Source organism: Chiloscyllium punctatum, chromosome 29 (genome assembly GCF_047496795.1).
Source record: "Chiloscyllium punctatum isolate Juve2018m chromosome 29, sChiPun1.3, whole genome shotgun sequence".
NCBI classification, from domain to species: domain Eukaryota; kingdom Metazoa; phylum Chordata; class Chondrichthyes; order Orectolobiformes; family Hemiscylliidae; genus Chiloscyllium; species Chiloscyllium punctatum.
Window position 1 is genome coordinate 63,078,619 of NC_092767.1, and position 18,334 is coordinate 63,096,952.

The 18,334-nt window shown below is 47.0% G+C and overlaps 2 protein-coding genes across 2 annotated transcripts in view; one reads left to right on the forward strand and one right to left on the reverse strand.

The window, feature by feature from the left end:
* LOC140454473 (nesprin-2-like) overlaps positions 1 to 2,623 on the reverse strand; it is a 38,763-nt gene extending 36,140 nt beyond the window's left edge. The window contains exon 1 of the mRNA XM_072549241.1: positions 2,605 to 2,623. The gene's annotated coding sequence lies outside the window, so the exon portion shown is untranslated. The remainder of the gene's footprint in view (positions 1 to 2,604) is intronic.
* Positions 1 to 18,334, forward strand: part of LOC140454472 (spectrin beta chain, non-erythrocytic 1-like) — a 274,811-nt gene that overhangs the window by 57,859 nt on the left and 198,618 nt on the right. The window lies entirely within an intron of this gene.

Consider the following 18,334-nt stretch of genomic DNA (forward strand, 5'->3'; position numbering starts at 1 on the left):
AGAATATTTTGGGGTTTGGTATTGGAAGAGTGAAAATTCAAGGTTGGAAAGGTTGGATACAGTCATAGAATCCACGCGGTGTGGAAGCAGGCCAATCGGCCCACCAAGTCTGCAACAACCCTCTGAAGAGCATCCCACCCAGACCCATTCCTTCTACGTTATCCCCATAAACCTGTATTTCCCTGGCTCATCGACCTAGCCTGCACATCCCTGGACACTATGGGCAATTTAGCACGGCCAATCCACCCTAACCTGTACATCTTTGGACTGTGGATGGATACCAGAACGCACGGAGGAAACCCACACAGACACAGGGAGAATGCGCAAACTCCACAGAGTCACCCGAGGGTGAAATCAAACTTGAGTCCTTGGCATTGTGAGGCAATGCTAACTAACCACTGAGCCACCCCAAAGATAAAAGATTGGGAATTCCAATTCAAAGTGAATTTAATCTGTAATCTTTAAACATCATTGCTATTCAATATCAAAAATACAAGTTATCAAAGAGTTAAAATTTGCTTGATATCAGATTGACGCATTGAAAACCAAAAGAACTGCAGATACTAAGTCAGAAACAAAAACAGAAATTGCTGAATAAGCTCAGCAGGTCTAGCAGCTTCTGTGGAGAGAAATCAGTTAACAGAGTCATAGAGTCATAGAGATGTACAGCATGGAAACAGACCCTTCCGTCCAACCCGTCCATGCTGACCAGATATCCCACGCCAATCTAGTCCCACCTGCCAGCACCCGGCCACATCCCTCCAAACCCTTCCTATTCATATACCCATCCAAATGCCTCTTAAATGTTGCAATTGTACCAGCCTCCACCACTTCCTCTGGCAGCTCATTCCATACACGTACCACCGTCAGTGTGAAAACATTGCCCCTCAGGTCCAGTTTAAATCTTTCCCCTCTCACCCTAAACCTATGCCCTCTAGTTGTGGACTCCCCCACCCCAGGGAAAAGACTGTGTCTATTGATCCTAACCATGCCCCTCATGATTTTGTAAACCTCTATAAGGTCACCCCTCAGCTTCCGACGCTCCAGGGAAAACAGCCCCAGCCTGTTTAGCCTCTCCCTGTAGCTCAGATCCTCCAACCCTTCCTTAGAACTGAAAGGCTTGCTATCAAAGCTTCTCATCCTGCAATTGTTGAGTGCAAGAATGCCAAAATTTAAAGCAAGCAACAATTTACACTGCATGAGAAATGGGTGCGGATGGGTCAAGGCTGTGAGTCGTAAGGGGACTATCACTTATCACACTTTCACTTAAAGCCAGAGTTGTTAGCAATAGGGGAGCGAGATAGGTGTATGATGCTGATGAATTGTTCAGTGATTGGCTCATACAGGCAGACCTGGGTTGCAAATTGGTTCCAAGCTGGAGTCTTGGAGTTCCGTTCGCAAGTTGGAACGTGACTCACGGCAACAGAAAATGCTAAGCACAGGAAATGATCACATATTGAGTCTTTAAAAAGTAAAACCATGCATTGGATCACGCTCATACTGATAAAAGTTAAGTCAGACACTCGTAAATCGGGGACAGAGACGCAGATCCTCATGTAAAGGTTCGTGAGGAAACAGTTAATTCTTCGCACTTTGCCTGTTCTGATAAGAACAGCTTAAAAAGTGATGGGAATGTCAGACAGAGTGGTTTAGGTGATAAGAAGTTGAGACTCAGACACAGAATGCCCTGGAACAGCTTGTGCCGATACTGGACTCGGTAGGAAAAACAATTAAGTCTTTGTGGCTCAAGCCTTGAAATTGTATCAGACAAAGGTTTAGAAAATTAGGGAACGTGTTAAATGGAGAATGGGATTCCCGGCAAAAAACAATCGAAACCCCTTTTGATCCAGCATTTGGCAAACAGTGATTACTATTTGTGGGAATTATGGGAAAGGGACAGGGTGCTGATAATCAACAGGACAAGGCCTAGTGTTGGAGTTGGAAAGGGATCGGACTCTGATGTAGAGTTCTGGGCACCACATTATCGGAAAGATGCGAGCGCAATGGAGAGTGTGCTGAAATAATTTACAAGAATGGTTCCAGGAATGGGGAACTTCCGTGATGAGGATAGATTGAACAAGTTGGGATTGTTCTCCCTGGAGAGGCGGCGGCTCAGAGGGAGAATTGATTGAGGTTTTCAAAATCATGAGCGGGGCTGGACAGAGTAGATAGGGGGAAGCTGTTCCTGAGACATGTTCCAATGAAGTAAGGACGATGGGAGAAAATCCTTTTTCAGCCAGCTAGGGTGTGGAAGGCACTGCCCGGAAACGTGGGGGCAGGAGGACCAATTGAGGCATTCAAGAGCAAGAACAGATGGTTAAATGGGTCAAACTAGAGTACAGGGATATGGAAATTGACAGAAGGGGAATAGAACCAGCACAGAAGTGTTGGGCCGAACTGCCTCCTCCTGTGCCACAATGCTTCTGATTCTGGGTGGGGTGCAACAAAGATTCTCAGGTTAAAGACATAACCCCATGAAAGAGAGCTCTGGAACACCACTGCTGCGCCAGAGCTACAGACAACAGGAAACTCCCACATGCCTTGGAGCCATCAGGAGCAATCCAGGGCGTTATGGAAGCCTCGGCATTGTAGGTTTGTCAATACCTGGGTGAACCAGCCACAGTTGGACACGATTCCAGTTGGGTGAGGGATCCACCCCTCTAGTGGGCCTTCATTGCCTGGGAATCGAGCGGGTTGTTGAGCTATTTCGGAGCCCGTTTAAGAGTCAGCCATGTTGCACGCAAGTCTGGAGTCACATGTAGGCCAGAGACCAGGTAAGGACGGCAGCCTTTTCTCCCTAAAGAATTCGACGGTTTGACAAGAGTCACACACAGCACGGATCGACTTTTCGGTCCAACCAGTCCATGCTGAATATAATCCCAAACTAAACTATTCCCATCTGCCTGCTCCTGGCACATATCCTTCCAAACCTTTCCTATTCATGTACCTACCCAGATGTCTTTTAAACGTTGTAATTGCAATGCCATGGTCCCTATTACTCGTTTTCAATTCCAGACATTTTTGTTCAATCATTGTCTCAATGAGATTTGAACTTACGTTCCCAGGACATTGGTCTAGGCCTCTGTATACATTACCACAATGCTGCTGTCTCCTATGGGCTAGCAGATGAGCTGGTTTTGACTTATTCCCGTGACTGAAGGGTAAGCTGTTGATGTGCAGTGTCCGTGCGTGACTGTTAGCCTCCGAGAGGATCAATCACTTGATCCCAAATACATCGTCAAGAGGCCTGTCAGTGCAGGCTATCTGGGTCTGCACCACAAAAAAGGAATAGAGGCTGTGGATGGGGGAAGCTCTGTCTGTAAAGACCACCCTGAGCTTCCGGTTGCCTGCCACCAACACATCACCATGTTCCCTGGTCAACACCTCTGCTCCAGCACACCTCAACACAAGCTGGAAGAACAGCACCTCATTATCCACTTGGGAATTCTACAGCCTTCTGGACTCACACAGAACTCAACCATTTTAGGGTTTGAAACACCACCTCCGTTGTCCTTACCCCAGTCCTCACACACCAGGCCTTGTTGTCACATAGATTAGCGTGGTACTGGAAAAGTACAGCTGGTCAGGCAGCATCAGGACTTTTGCCCGAAATGTCAATTTTTCCTGCTCCTCGGATGCTGCCTGGCCTGTGTTTTTCCAGCACCACTCTAATCTTGACTCTGATCTCCACTGTCTGCAGTACCCACTTCTGCCTTGTTATCACACAGTCTATTACACACACAGATTGTTAGCCATTAATTGTCCCCCATTAGTAGCTGTTCATTCGCCCGGGCTGATCCCCACTCATTATTTACTCCTTTTCCCATCCCCCCCCCCCCCCCCCACTCGGTCTTCTGCATATAAACAGACATTTTCCCAACCACTATCAGTTCAGAGTTTCTGGACCTGAAACATTAACAGATGTGGTCAGACCTGCTGAGCTTTTCCAGCAATACATGTGCGTGTTTCGGAAGCTCTGCACGGCGTGGTGGTTGGGTGAGGGTGAGGTGAGTGTGTAAGGGCACTCCCTACAGAAGGTCCCACCCAAGGAGAGGTTGGCCAAGTACTAACCAATGTCCCCCATCTCGGACCTCAGCATAGCCCAGGACAATGGATCATTGAACCCTCAATGGAGGAGAGGCAGGCCATTCGGCCCACCAAGTCCACATCGAACAGCATCCCACCCAGGCACTCCCTTTCTATCCTGTGCCTATACCATGGCTAATGGACCCGCAATGTGCAAACTCCACACAGATGGCCGCCTGAAGCTGGAATTGAACCCAGCACCCTGGTGCTGTGAGGCAGCAATGCTAACCAATGAGCCAACCTTTACTGGCACAGGCAGAATGGGACAGAGCAAAGTGGTGCTCGCCTGAATGAGTGTCCATCACAGCTCAGCTCATTGCACTCGAACTGAGTGCTGTTAGCCCCCCCTGCTGGCAATGACCCGAGAGGACACCCTTGGCTCACACTCTGGTACAACAAACACAAAAACAAGAGGGACTGAAAGGGAAACCTTCTGGAAGACTAGAATAGTTGAGGCACTGCTTTAGTTGCATCAGCATTGCATATTAATGTCAATGTAAACATAGAAGATAGGAATAGGCCATTCAGCCCTTCGAGCCTGCTCCACCATTCAATACGATCGTAGCTGATCATCCCCCTGTTCCTTTCCCCCACACCCTTTGATCCCTGTAGCCCTAATGGTTATATTGCAGTAACATAACTGGACTAGTTGATGCAGAGGCCCAGGCAAATGGTCTGGGCTCATGGGCTCAAATGCTGGGTTAAAATCCTGGAATTCTAAAATCAGTTTTGAAAAATCCACAATATAAAGCTAGTGCCAGTGACGGCAACCATGAAATTACAACTGATGGTTGTAAAAACCCATCTGGGTCACCAAAAATCTTTTAAGGACGGAAATCTGTCAGTCCTACTTCAGAACCTCAGTAAAGTGGCCGAGTCAGAGCTCTTCCCCAGGGCAGTTAGGGACAGGCAATAAAAAATGGTACAGCCAGTGACACCCATGTCCCGTGAGTGAATTAAAAACAAAACACAGTGTCAATCTCTGCCTTTTTCCTCCTACCCAATTATTTCTACTCAAATATCCTCTCGAATGCCTCATTGACTCAGACTCCACCACACATTCCCAGGCTGTGCATTCCAGACCCTAACAACTCAGAAAGAAAAAAGATTTTTCTCACCACATTCGCTCCTTTTGCAAATTGCCTCTATCTGTCTCTTCTCACTTGTGATACTATCGAGAGAGAGAACAGTACCACACCACCAACCCCCCCCCCCCAAATATATGCTGACTGAAGCCCTTTCCATCAAATCTCCTCTGAGGAAAACAGTCCCAATTTCTTTAGTCTATCTTAAGCCTCTTCTGCACTTTCACATCCTCATTAAAGCCTAACTGTACACAGTCCTCCAGTTGAGATCTAACAAGTGTCCTTATTAACTGCTTAATTTACCCATTGATATCACAACTAATAACTTAGGCACATATACACCCAGGCCCCTCTGCTCCTCAGTCTTTAGAATAATTTGTGCTTTTTGTACCAACGTGCATCAGCTCACACTTTACTGCACTCCATCTGCCACCTCTCTGTCCACTCCAACTTGTCAATGTCCTTCTTTAGCTCAACATCACCCTCCTTCTAGTTTACAACACTTCTGTATCATCTGCAAACTGTTCCCTGCACACACACAAAAACAATCAAGACCATTAATATATCAGGAACAGCTAAGGGGCCCAACATTGACCTTTGGGGGATGCCACGACAAACCTTTCTCCGGCCTGAAAAATATGCATCAATCATTACTCGCTTTCTGATCTCTCAGCCAATTTTGGATCCATGTAGCTACTGTCCCTCTTATACCAATCACCTTTACTCTGCCACCCAGACTTCAGAACTATATTGAATAATTCTACTGACACATCAGAAGCATCACACTCATCAACACACAAGAAAAAAAACCCAGCAAGTTAGTTAAATACGACATAGCCTTTGAAATCCGTACAGGCTCTTGTTTATTATCCCACATCCTTTCATGGTACTATTAATTCAACTTCAATTAGACAATAGACAATAGACAATAGATGCAGGAGTAGGCCATTCAGCCCTTCGAGCCTGCACCGCCATTCAATATGATCATGGCTGATCATTCCTAATCAGTATCCTGTTCCAGCCTTATCTCCATACCCCTTGACTCCACGATCTTTAAGATCTTTAAGAGCTCTATCCAATTCTTTCTTAAATAAATCCAGAGACTGGGCCTCCACTGCCCTCTGGGGCAGAGCATTCCACACAGCCACCACTCTCTGGGTGAAGTAGTTTCTCCTCATCTCTGTCCTAAATGGTCTACCCCGTATTTTTAAGTTGTGTCCTCTGGTTCGGCACTCCCCCATCAACGGAAATATGTTCCCTCCTGCCAGAGTGTCCAGTCCTTTCATAATCCTATACGTTTCAATCAGATCCCCTCTCAGTCTTCTAAACTCAAGGGCATACAAGCCCAGTCGCTTCAGTCTTTCCGTGTAAGGCAATCCTGCCATTCCAGGAATTGACCTCGTGAACCTACGCTGTACTCCCTCAATAGCCAGAATGTCTTTCCTCAAATTTGGAGACCAGAACTGTACACAGTACTCCAGGTGTGGTCTCACCAGGGCCCTGTACAGCTGCAGAAGCACCTCTTTGCTTCTATACTCAATTCCTCTTGTTATGAAGGCCAGCATGCTATTAGCCTTCTTCACGACCTGCTGTACCTGCATGCTTGCCTTCATTGACTGGTGGACAAGAACACCCAGATCTCTCTGAACAGCCCCTTTACCTAATTTGATACCATTGAGGTAGTAATCTGCCTTCCTGTTCTTGCCACCAAAGTGGATAACCATACATTTATCCACATTAGACTGCATCTGCCATGCATCTGCCCACTCACCTAACTTGTCCAGGTCACCCTGTAATCTCCTAACATCCTCATCACATTTCACCCTACCACCCAGCTTTGTGTCATCAGCAAATTTGCTAATGTTTTTGCTGATACCATCTTCTATATCATTTACATATATTGTAAAAAGCTGCGGTCCCAGCACGGATCCCTGCGGTACCCCACTGGTCACTGCCTGCCATTCCGAAATGGAGCCGTTAATCACTACCCTTTGTTTCCTATTAGCCAACCAATTCTCTATCCAATCTAGTACTTTGCCCCCAATCCCGTGCGCCCTAATTTTACTCACTAACCTCTTGTGTGGGACTTTATCAAAAGCTTTCTGAAAGTCCAGGTACACTACATCCACTGGATCTCCCTCGTCCATCTTCCGAGTTACCTCCTCAAAAAATTCAAGAAGATTAGTCAAGCATGATTTCCCCTTCATAAATCCATGCTGACTCTGTCCTATCCTGTTACTATTATCCAGATGTGCTGTAATTTCATCCTTTGTAATAGACTCCAGCATCTTTCCCACCACTGAGGTCAGACTAACTGGTCTATAATTTCCTGCTTTCTCCCGCCCACCCTTCTTAAAAAGTGGCACAACATTAGCCGCCCTCCAATCCTCAGGAACCGACCCCGATTCTATTGACTCTGGAAAATAATCACCAGCGCATCCACGATTTTCCGAGCCACCTCCTTCAGTACCCTGGGATGCAGGCCATCAGGTCCCGGAGACTTATCAACCTTCAGACCTAACAGTCTCTCCAACACCAAATCCTGGCAAATATAAATTCCCTTCAGTTCAGGTCCTTCAGCCACTGTTACCTCAGGGAGATTGCTTGTGTCTTCCCCAGTGAACACAGATCTGAAGTACCCATTTAATTCCTCTGCCATTTCTTCGTTCCCAGTAATATATTCCCCTGCTTCTGTCTTCAAGGGCCCAATTTTTGTCCTAACCATTTTTTTGCCTTGGACATACCTAAAAAAGCTTTTACTATCCTCCTTTATATTCTTGGCCAGCTTACCTTCGTACCTCATTTTTTCTCTGCGTATTTCCTTCTTACTAATCCTCTGTTGTTCTTTAAAAGCTTCCCAGTCCTCAGTTTTCCCACTTATCTTCGCTAAGTTATACTTTTTCTCTTTTAACCTTTTATGTTTCTTTACTTCCCTCGTCAGCCACGGCCGCCCATGTCTCCTCCTGGGATCTTTCTTCCTTTTAGGAATGAACTGATCCTGCAACTTCTGCATTATACACAGAAATATCCGCCATTGTTCCTCCACGGTCTTCCCTGTTAAGGTATTGAACCATTGAACTTTGGCCAGTTACTCCCTCATAGCTCCATATTTCCCTTTATTCAACTGAAATATTGTCACTTCAGATTGTACCCACTCCCTCTCAAATTGCAGATTGAAGCTTAATGTATTGTGGTCACTACTTCCCAATGGCTCCTTCACTTCGAGGTCACTGACCAATTCTGGTTCGTTACACAATACCAGATCCAGAATCGCCTTATCCCTGGTCGGCTCCAGCACCAGCTGCTCTAAAAATCCATCTCTGAGGCACTCCACAAAGTCTCTTTCTTGAGGCCCGATACCATCCTGATTCTCCCAGTCTACCTGCATGTTAAAATCCCCCATAACAACTGTAGTAACATCTTTGCGACAAGCCAATTTCAGCTCCTGATTCAACTTACATCCGACATCCAGACTACTGTTTGGGGGCCTGTAGATGACTCCCATGAGGGTCTTTTTACCCTTAGTGTTTCGAAGCTCTATCCACACTGGCTCTACATCCCCTGACTCTAGGTCCCCCCGCGCAAGGGACTGAATATCCTCCCTTACCAACAAGGCCACCCCACCCCCTCTGCCCGTCAGTCTGTCCTTACGATAGCACGTGTAGCCTTGAATATTCATTTCCCAGGCCCTGTCCCCATGAAGCCACGTCTCAGTTATCCCTACAATATCGTATCTGCCAATTTCCAAAAAAGCCTCAAGCTCATCCACCTTGTGTATAATGCTTCGTGCATTCATATATAGAATTTTTAATTTGTTACTGCTCTCACCCTTCCCCTCAACCCTTATTTCACTCAACTTTACAGCATGATGCCTTTTCCAGTTTTCTGCCAATTATTTCAAGATGATTTTCCATCAGTTAAATGACTGGTCTTTAATTGTGCACTTATCCTTACAAACCCTTTCTCGAGCAATGCTGTTACATTTACAATTCTCCTGTCCTCTGACCGTAGTCCAGAGCTGAAAGTTTTAAAAATTTCATTTTTAGCTCTGTGGGTGTCCCTGGCTAGGCCAGCATCCATTGTCCATCCCTGTCTGTCCAGAGGGCACATAGGAGTCAACCACATTGCTGTGGGTCTGGAGTCACATGTAGGCCAGACTGGGTAAGGACGACAGATTTCCTTCCCTAAAGGATATTAGTGAACCAGGTGAGCTTTTGTATTAACTGACAATAGTCACATGACACCACGAGATGAGGTTTTTATTCCTATTTTTTTCAAAAATTGAATTCAAATTTCACCATCTGCCACGGGGAGGTTCGAAACCCTGTTCCCCCGAACATTGACTTGGGTCCTGGACTCCCTGCATGAAATAAATTTACCAAACCCCTGAGTTTTAAAATGATCTAAAATGCTTGTTTCACGATGAGATCAGTTGCCATGGAAATGACAGTGTAGCCTTCCTTAGCCCGAAGTGTACATGCAGCCTAGAGTTAGAAGGCCAGAGGCCTAGCTGGGAGTGGAGATGGGAGTGGGGAGGCGTTTGCACCCCAGTTCAGCGACAAAGCCTACCTCCAAGTCTGCCGAATTTTCCCTGCATAAAGCTGTCGATTCCTGTCGGCTGGTTCCGTGGGTGCAGTTGCTTAACAGCACCCTGTGCTGGAGTCATTCTGTGTGGAATTAATCAGGACTCCTCTCTAAAGGTCAGGTCCCAGACAATGTGCAGGGGTTACCCCCCAACACAAACAACCTCCAGCACACAGGGTGCGTCTCCTGTTTTGCAGGAGTGCCAAGGGTAAAGGTCAACCGGGCTCAGGTAACAGCCTCCAGTTTCCTGCCTCAGGTACTGAGCCCAGGGAAAAGAGAGAGAGAGAGAGAGAGAGAGAGATACACACACACGGGCAGCATGGAAATGCATTAACTCTCCTCAGTTTGGAGAAATGAAGGCAGCTTTTACCCCCTCATCCTCCACTTTTCCAACACTGGCACTTAGCCTCTTTCAGGTGTAGGAAGCCCCAAGGGGCCCACACATTGTATGCAAGGAGAAACTTTTCCTCCCTTAGTCAAGGGGTCAATAATGAGGGCATCGTATTTTTTTTTATATAGAATCCCCACAGTGTGGAAACAGGCCCTTCGGCCCAACAAGTCCACACTGACCCTCCGAAGAGTAACCCACCCAGACCCATTCCCTACCCTATATTTACCCCTGATAATATGTACTCTACATATCCCTGAACACTCTGGGCAATTTAGCATGGTCAACTTACCTAATCTGCACATCTTTGGACTGTGGGAGGAAACTGGAGCACCCGGAGGAAACCCACGCAGACACGGGGAGAATGTACACACTCCACACAGACAATCGCTCAAGCTGGAATCAAACCAGATCCCTGACGCTGTGAGGCAGCAGTGCTAACCACTGAGCCACCGTGCAGCCCTGGTTTTAAGATGAATAGTTTGAGGAAAAGGTTTCCCACCCAAAAGGGTGGTTGGTATTTGGAGCTCTTTGGCTGAAAGAGTGAAGGTGTCAGCCCTCAAGAAATTGAAATAGCATTTAGATGAACACTTGATACAATACAAGGCCATGGGCCAAGTGTTGGAAAACGGGATTAGGGCAGATAGATTCTTGATGACTGGGCCAAAGGATCTCTTCCTGTGTTGCACGGACGCTAGGCCTATGACTCCCAATGGACACAATTCACAGGCAGTCAGACACCCAGTACAACAACAACTTGCATTTCTGGAGCACCTCTCGTGTGACAAATATAGTCAAGAGGGTGGTGCTGGAAAAACATAGGTCATGCAGCATCTGAGGAGCAGGAAAATCGATGTTTTGGGCAAAAGTCCTTCATCAGGACTGAGCCTCATTTCTGATGAAGGGCTTTTGCCCTAAACATCGATTCTCCTGCTCCTCAGATGCTGCCTGACCTGCTGTGCTTTTCCAGCACCACACTCTCGACTCTAATCTCAGCATCTGCAGTCCTCACTTTTGCTCTGACAAGTATAGTTACCTGGTGCTTCCCAGGTGCATAATAAAACAAAATCACAACGCAATGTTAGAGATAAGAAGATTGCTCAAAGAGGTGATACTATGGTTGGGCAGATGTTACCGGGTATGGAACGTTTGAGTTATAAAGAAAGGCTGGATAGACTGTGACTTTAGATTAGATTAGATGATTAGATTAGATTACTTACAGTGTGGAAACAGGCCCTTCGGCCCAACAAGTCCACACTGCCCCGCCGAAGCGTAACCCACCCATACCCCTACATCTACATTTACATTTACCCCTTACCTAACACTATGGGCAATTTAGCATGGCCAATTCACCTGGCCTGCACATCTTTGGACTGTGGGAGGAAACCGGAGCACCCGGAGGAAACCCACGCAGACACGGGGAGAACGTGCAAACTCCACACAGTCAGTCGCCTGAGGCGGGAATTGAACCCGGGTCTCAGGCGCTGTGAGGCAGCAGTGCTAACCACTGTGCCACCGTGCTGCCCACTGGAGTGTAGGAGATTGAGAGGCGACCTTATAAATGTTTATAAAATAATGTGGGGTATGGATAAGGTTAATGGTAGCCGCCTTTTCCCTAGGATGGGAGTTTTCAAGACTGGGGGACACGTTTTTAAGGCGAAAGGAGAGAGATTTAAAAAAAGACTAAAATATTTGCCTCAGAGGTTGGTTTGCATGTGGAATGAACTCCATGAGAAAGTGGTAGATGTGGGTAAAAATACAACATTTAAAAGACATTTGGAGAAGTAAATGAACAGGAAAGGTTTGGAGGGATATGGGCCAGGAGCAGGCAGGTGGGAAAAGTTTAGTCTGGGATTATGGTCGGCATGGACTGGGTGGACTGAAGGGTCTGGTTCCGTGCTGTATGACTCGATGTGCAAACATTGGTGGGTGAAACCCTCCCTTCCTATTTAAACTCAGCACACAATTAGATACAGGTCACTTCTAGCTTGAGGCTGCTAGAGGGAACCATCTTTACTTAACTTGATGGCCAATCAGCTTTCCTCATGCAATATAAATTGTTATTCCCTCAGAGATTGGGCATTCTCGTGATTCTGTCCTGATGATTGCAAGATCAAAAGCCCTTTCTTTTATATTTACTTGTTACATTCTCCATCACCATGTCCTCTCTCCCCTCCCACAACTTGTGGGACCATCGATCCTTTCCAGTCTGGCAGTTAGATACACCATTGTTCTACTGTTCTTACATTCTGATCACTTAATCTGAACTATTAGCATCCTTTTTCCCCCAGCACTCCACCCCCACTATTGCATAAATGCTGTCCCCTCCACACTTCACGTCAGCTCTGAGGAAGAGTCATCTAGACTCGAAACGTTGCTTGCCCTCTCTCCGCAGATGCTGCCTGACCGGCTGTGATCTCCAGCATTTGTGACTGCTATACAGATTTCAGCACCCGCTATTTGCTCCTAGCCCTGACAATAATAATTCTTTTACCAGCGATTGTCAAACTCTGCACCGCTGCACGACTACCCAGCGTTCTCATTAACATTCATTCCCGTCACTTTACCCCTGTCCATACTGTTCCAATTTGCGGTCGTGGAGAAAGTGAAGACAACAGACGCTGGCGATCAGAGTCGAAAAGTGTAGCGCTAGAAAAGCACAGGTCAGGCAGCATCCGAGGAGCAGGAGAACTGACGTTTTGGGCATGAGGTTCCAATTTGCAGTTAATCCTGAGCTCCAATACGTCTACTGTCTGTCACTCTCCCTGTTACACTATCGTTTCTAGAGAGGTTAGGGGTGAAAGTGAGGATTGTCGAAATACAGTTCTACCCATTAACTAATAGAAATATAGATCATGCATTTGGATAGCACATTTCACAAGGCCCTCTGGATGTCATCTACAGTACTATATAAAAGTTAGTCACGGTCTGTAATACAGCCACTTTAGACACAAAAAGCTCTCATAAAATCATAAGAACTAGGAGCAGGAGTAGGCCGTCTGGCCCCTCAGCCTGCTCCACCATTCAATAAGATCATGGCTGATCTTTTCCTGGACTCCACTTACCCGCCCACTCGCCATAACCCTTAATTCCTTTACTGTTCATCAATCTATCTTTACCTTAATGACATCAATAGAGTAGCCTCCACTGCTTCACTGGGCAGGGGATTCCTCAGATTCACAACCCTTTGTGGGGGGAGAAGTTCCTCCTTAACTCAGTCCTAGATCTGTTCCCTCTTACCTTGAGGCAATGCCCCTAGTTCAAGTTTCACCCCCACCAGTGGAAACAACCTCCCTGCTTCTATCTTATCTATTTCCTACATAATTTCTATTAGAACCCTCCACCCCTTAAATTCTTCTAAATTCCAGTGAGTGTAGTCTAGTCAATCTCTCCTCAGAAGCCATCCCTTTCAACTCCTAGCACTCGGGGTACTGTAATCTGTAGTGGTGGTGATCAAGAAGTAAACATTAGGTAGACCATGGTGAAAATTTCCAGGTCTTTTAGAAATAATCCCAGAGGATCTTTTATGCCATTCAAGAGGCCAGATGAGATCTCAATTAAAACTCCGCCCCCCCACCCCCCCGAAATATGGAACCTCCAACACTCCCTCAAACTCCCACTGGGAGCACCAGCCTGAATTCTTGTGCCAATAAAAAAAAAAGTCCTGGTAGTGAACTTCAGGAACCTGGCTTTTCCCAACATGGAGCAAGCATCCTGGGATTCAGCTTTAACTCTTAACATTTTAGTAAAACAAATGCAAGCAGAATAGGAGATTAGCAGATACACTGTAGACAGGATGGCAAAGAGCTGGGCCAGCGAGTGCTAGAAACAAGGACACAGCCCAGACTGTGCACAATTCCCCCTTCTCTCCACCCCCCCCCCCCCCCCCCCCAATCACAGGATAAAAGCAGACCTTGGGTGGATGTGAACAGTACCTGATGTACATATGGGGCAAAATAAGGGACATTTGGTTTTTATACATGGTTGTAAATAGATCAAATTTGATATCGTATATGTGACTGAAGGTGTAAGGATGAGAATTTGTGGGTTTTTGCCAGAGTTCAGTCTCAGAAAGTTCACCACAGAATCAGAATCCCAACAGTGCAGTTAGGAGCCGTTCCACCCATCGGGTCTGCACCAGCCTTTGAAGGGCATCCCACCCAGACCCACCTTATCTCTGAAACCCCACATTCCCTGTGGCCAATCCACTTAACCTGTACGTCTTTGGGCTGTGGGGGGGAAACCCATGCAGGCACAGGGACAATGTACACATTCCACACGGACAGTGATCGGAGGGTGGACTTGGTCCCTGGCGCTGAAAGACAGGCAATGCTAACTACAGAGCCACCCATGTTTACGACTGCTTTTTAAGCGTACACAAGAGGCAGCAATATAACCTGTACCCAAGTCTCCTGGTGGTTTGGCAAGAACCACCAACAGTATGTGGTATAATTGGCAAGATCTCATCTGATGAACCTTGCCGAATTATGGCAAGTACATTCTCAGTACAGTGGACTGGCATGGGTGAGATTCAAGGAACCTGAAGGGACAACAAAACCTTACAGCGGACCCCCTGGAATTCCTGACCCATGACAGTTCCCTTCACATTGTTCCTCACTCCATCTCCTTCCACTCGTGCAAAGTCACCGTCCTAACATTTACAAACTCTACTACAGTGGCACTGCTTGGGCAGATCGATAACCACAAGGTTTGATAAACTTCCCTTTGTCCATAACGGAGGATGGGCTCCATGCTGAAGTGGTTGAGAGAGGTCACCGAACCCAGGGCTGGACAGTTTGACCGTGCACACTCAGGAGATACTGGAGATTCTGTACTTCACTGCCCCGGTTCACTGGGGGGCTCAGGAAAGTCACAACAAGAAGATGAAGGAGGGACCTTGACTCCTGTCTGGGCCCCCCTTTCTCACAAGGGGGCAGGGCCGTGCCAAGAAGCACATACAAACCCATTGGCACGTGACCCTTGAGGTGGCATGATAGGACCCTTGGAAACACAAGTCAAGGAAGGTCAACTTGTTTCTGGTAAGACAGCCCTTGGCCTCTCTGACCCAGACAGGATAACCCCACCAAACCTCCAGGGTCGACAGGCTACACTGCCAAACAGGCTCCCTGCACCTGAGCTAGAGGATATCTCAGGGTGGCACAGCGAGAGGGGGGCAAGGTAAAAGAAGCTGTGGCACTGAGGCCATGGTTGACAAGGCAGTAGTTCAGAAATGTTCCATAAACACACGTTCCCTCACTGCTCACATGTCTGTGTGGGAGAGACCCAGTGGGCCATGACTCTTTGGACATTAAGCAGGCTGTGGGTCTGTGCTGAGCAACGGATCCAGTGTGTGGGAGCAGGGACAGCAACCAGTGTACATGACACAGGGTCATTCTGACACATGAACCCTCCCGTCTTCCTGTTCAGCAAGTGGGCAAGTGCCCATCTCAGGCAGCTCCCCAGCAGTCACAGTGACACACTGACAGTCAATACTGCAGGATGCCCAGAGTTTATGCACCTTACATACCACAGAGAGGCTAACTGTTCACACACTCCCGGCCGCTGGTCGGTCTGAAAAAGCACAACAATTGTTGATCTGCTCCACTCCCTTGGTCCAGCCATCGAGTACCCACGGTGCTATTTTCATACTGGCCCAACTCATCCATGTCGACCAAATATCCTAAACTCATCCCGTCATATTTGCCAACATTTGGCCCATATCTCTCCAAACCCTTCCTATTCATATACCCATCCAGATACCTTTTAAATGTTGCAATTGTACCAGCCTCCACCACTTCCTCTGGCAGCTCATTCCATGTGAAAAGGTTGCCCCTTAGGTTCCAGCTTTGCAGTTTTCGGATTCTAAATGACACACACAAACAGAGCTGTGGTGGAGTGGGTAATACTCCTTATTCTCACCGAGAAGGCTCTTGGTTCAAGTCTCACTTCAGGAGCTTGGGCCCAGAGTCCAGGCTCTCACAGGTCAGAGGAGCCACTTTTCACCCTGATCTTAAACCGAGCACTCCCAGCATCCTCTGGGTGGGAGAGAGAGAGAGCATGTGACACTCACACCGAGCCAAGGGTGGAGATGGATGGTAAGTTCTCCACGACAACCAACACTTAACCAAACATCAGATAGCTGTAGCCAGGAGTGTGTAAACTGGCCGAGAGAACTCCGACCCTCCAAATAGTTCACTACGGTTCTGATAAAGGGTCTTAACTTGAAATGATAACTGTTTCCCTCTTTCTCTCCTCTTTCCACTGAGCTGCCAGACTGTGGGGGTTTGGGTACAGACTGCCTGGAAACGTGCTGGAGGCAGGTTCAATTGAGGCGTTCAGAACTTAGAATTAGGTTTTATTACCGTGTGTACTCAAGTACAGGAGTACAGTGAAAGGTTTACAACGTCATCTTACACGGTACATTCTCAGGTACAAAGTGCCTGGTTGCAAATCTTAGATGTCAAAAACAGATTAGGTAGTAAAATTGAGAAATAAAGAAAAAAAAAGCTGAACGTTCTACATTACAATTCTTCATAACATGTTAGGAAAATATAAAAATAAAGCTAAAAGGTAGACATTACAGTCCTACAGCCACTCCACGTGGAGGGGCATGGGGCAAAAAGCAGGAGATGGGTACTAAGTAACAGTGGCGCAGATGCAATGGGCTGAATGGTCTCCTCTGTTGAAACACATCTGGTGATTCTTTCATGATTTTATTGCAGATTTCCAGCAGCATTTCACTGTGTCTCTTCTTCTAAAAATTCGTTCACATCACTGACAGAACCAAAAGTTAAAAATCACACAACACCAGGTTATATCTGACAGGTTTATTTGGAAGCATTCGCTTTTGGAGCACTGTTCCACAATCACCTGATGAAGGAGCAGGGCTCCAAAAAGCTTGTGCGTCCAAATAAACCTATCGGACTATAACCTGGTGTTGTGTGATTTTTAACTTTGTCCACCCCAGTCCAACACCGGCATCGCTGACAGAACCAGGTATTTATTGCCCATTCCAAAGCCCTTTCCGCAGGGAATGGGGCAGGTGTAGGGACCCCGCAGTGTGCACCGGGAAGGAATTCCAGGATTTGGACCCAGTGATGGTGAAGGAACGGGCATGTACAGGATTTGGGGTTTGCTGGTGAGGCTAGGAAACTTATTACTCATCTCTGATTGAGATGGTGAGGGTGAGCTGCGTTTGCCGACAAGCTCTTTGAGAGTAATGTCTCTTGTCTCTGAGCTAGGACACTCAGGTTCAAATCTCACCTGCACCAGAGGTGTCATAACATCACCGAGAGGAAAAGAAATGATTAAAAAATAACTAACACTTGAGAATGTCTGCACTGATCATACAGGGGCACTGTGCAAAAGGGGATAAAACAAGGCAGACCAGTATGTGCCCATTGCAGGTTTTACTGGTTTTATTCTTTCCAGGGTGTCCAAACAGATCGTTTTACACAATCTTCTCGAATTGTTGTAGTCCTTGGGGGCTGTAGGACTGAGATGAGGAAACAATGTCTTCACCCAGAGAGTGGGGAGCCTGCGGAATTCCCTGCCCCAGGAAGTGGCTGAATCCAAAGGAGGACAGTAGGGCGACAGAGATCAAAGCGTATGGGGGGAGAATGCGAGAACAGAGTTGGATGGTCAGCCAGGATCGTATTGCATGGTGGAGCAGGTTTGAAGAGCCGAATGGCCAACTCTTGCTCCTTCTTTCTGTGTAGGAGGATCCACATTGCTGTTAAGGACAGAACTTACACACTTAATGTTAGGGCCCTGAGGAGTGTTGCCAAATAAAGAGATCTCGGGGTGCAGGTGCATAGCTCCTTGAAAGTGGAGTCGCAGGTAGATAGGGTGTTGAAGGTGGTGTTTGATACACTTGCCTTTATTGGTCAGTGCATTGGGTAAAGGAGTTGGGAGGTCATGTTGAGGCTGTACAGGACATTGGTTAGGCTACTTTTAGAATACTACGTTCAATTCTGGTCTCCCTGTTATAGGATAGATGTTAGCTGAAAATGTTTTGCTGGAAAAGCGCAGCAGGTCAGGCAGCATCCAAGGAACAGGAGAATCGACGTTTCGGGCATCAGCCCTTCTTCAGCAAGAAGGGCTGATGCCCGAAACGTCGATTCTCCTGTTCCTTGGATGCTGCCTGACCTGCTGTGCTTTTCCAGCAACACATTTTCAGCTCTGATCTCCA